The following is a 2,128-nucleotide window of genomic DNA, read 5'->3' as shown; positions in this document are numbered from 1 at the left end:
CGTTCGGACATTCAAGGAACCCACATGGCTTCATATGCAGAATCTAATGAAGAACGTAGCATGAAGGAGACACTAGAAACTCCAGTGGACAATAAGGATCATGGCTTTGTACTAGAATTGGTGGAGGAAGCCAGAATTATTGAAGAAGAAGAAGTGGTCCAAGACTTAGGAGATGCTGAATCTCCATGGGAAGGTCAAGTTATAGAGCCTCCTTCAAAGACGTTTAAAACTGATGTTGAGGAAGGTATACAACCTCCAAGGCATCTCATGATTGAAGACTTTGAAGGGGATGATCAAGAGATGGATTCAATCATTGCTGAATTTTTATCTACCATTGAATCCTCTCCCATTGAACTTGACATGGAGATTAAAGAAGAAGAAGCACAACCTCCCATGCCATTGGTGAGCAATGAAGAAGAGATCAAATTAGAAGAAAGCTACCAAGAGGAAGAGGTTGATATTGAAGAAGCTTGCAAGGAGGTGAAAGTTGTCAAAGAAGAGCCCAAGGGAATAGAGCTGGAAATCACCTTGCCAAAGTTGTTGGATACCTCTCCCCCAAAGCCATCACCGTTCATTTCCTCATTCAAGTGGGTAAATCTCTCATCTCTAAGCTTAATTAGCTCACTTGAATATGCTTTACTTGAGACAGATGGTCAGCTTAGAGCCCTTTGTGGCATTAAGCGTAAGAGGGAGATGGTCAGTGGTAGAAGTTGTCAAGCAAGGTTCAACATGGTTGTGTGCTCAAGGTTTAAATGCAAGGGTTGGCATAAAGCTCAACTGAATGGGTCTAGGAAGTTGTTTGGCCATTTTAGTGAGAATTCAAATTGCTTGCCACCCAGATGGAACAATATTGCTCAACAAGAAGACAGGTGCAAAAGCAAGGTTTGGGACCCCGGAATTTATTCTTGCAATCAACACTCTTAGGGCCTTGTCACTAGCTTTAACTTACTTGAAGGCTTTCTGCACTTAGTTTGGGATCCCGGAGGCTACTGGAATTCCAAGCATTGGTGGAGATTTTTGGATGAATACAAGCACAAGCCACCATAACAGGAAGCTCACCAAATGTCCAACTTAAGGACTATAACTAAAAGTGCTAGGTGGGAGACAATCCACCATGATATGATCGTTCCCTTTTCAATTTAAATTTTAGTCTATTTTTGTGTTTTGATTGAACCTGGAGTTTTGCATAACATTCATTGCATTCTGCATACTGCACAAAAAAAAATTTCGCACGCGACGCGAAAACGTCGCCGACGCGTCCGCGTCATAAGTGCGTTGGGAAGAAAATAAATTGAACTAAGAGTCACGCGAGAGTGTGGCTGGAGGCGTGCCTTTGGCACAAATGGATCCACGCGACCGCGTCGCATCCGCGTCCGCGTCATGTGCGCAATAGCCTCCCCACGCGTCCACGTCACTGGTGGACGAAATTGTGATCACTATTCTTTGATGTGCATTCATTGTAAAATTGTGGAATTTAGGTATTTGGCACGAGTGGACACAACTCCGTTCAACTGACCAGCAAGTGTACTGGGTCGTCCAAGTAATAAACCTTACGCGAGTAAGGGTCGATCCCACAGAGATTGTTGGTATGAAGCAAGCTATGGTCACCTTGTAGATCTCAGTTAGTGATTGGAATCATAGAGTCAAATGGAATTAAATTGGATAAATAAAATAAATAAAAGGGATAAGAATACTTATGCAGATTCATTGGTGAGAATTTCAGATAAGCATATGGAGATACTGTATGGCTCAAGGACGCCTATTCTCCTACTGCTTCAACTCAATCTTTCTTACTCCTTTCCATGGCAAGCTGTCTGTAGGGCATCACTGTTGTCAATGGCTACATCCCATCCTCTCAGTGAAAACGTTCCTATGCTCTGTCACAGCACGGCTAATCATCTGTCGGTTCTCAATCAGGTTGGAATAGAATCCCTTGATTCTTTTGCGCTTGTCATCACGCCCAGCCTTCAAGAGTTTGAAGCTCGTCACAGTCATTCAATCACAGAATCCTACTCGGAATACCATAGACAAGGTTTAGACTTTCCGGATCCTCATGAATGCCGCCATCTATCTAACTTATACCACGAAGATTCTGTTGGGGAATCTAAGAGATACACATTCAAGCTCT

The sequence above is a fragment of the Arachis duranensis genome, chromosome 2 (genome assembly GCF_000817695.3).
Source record: "Arachis duranensis cultivar V14167 chromosome 2, aradu.V14167.gnm2.J7QH, whole genome shotgun sequence".
Classification (NCBI taxonomy): Eukaryota; Viridiplantae; Streptophyta; class Magnoliopsida; order Fabales; family Fabaceae; genus Arachis; species Arachis duranensis.
The sequence above is the reverse complement of the archived record's forward strand: the minus strand, read 5'-3'. Positions refer to the sequence as shown.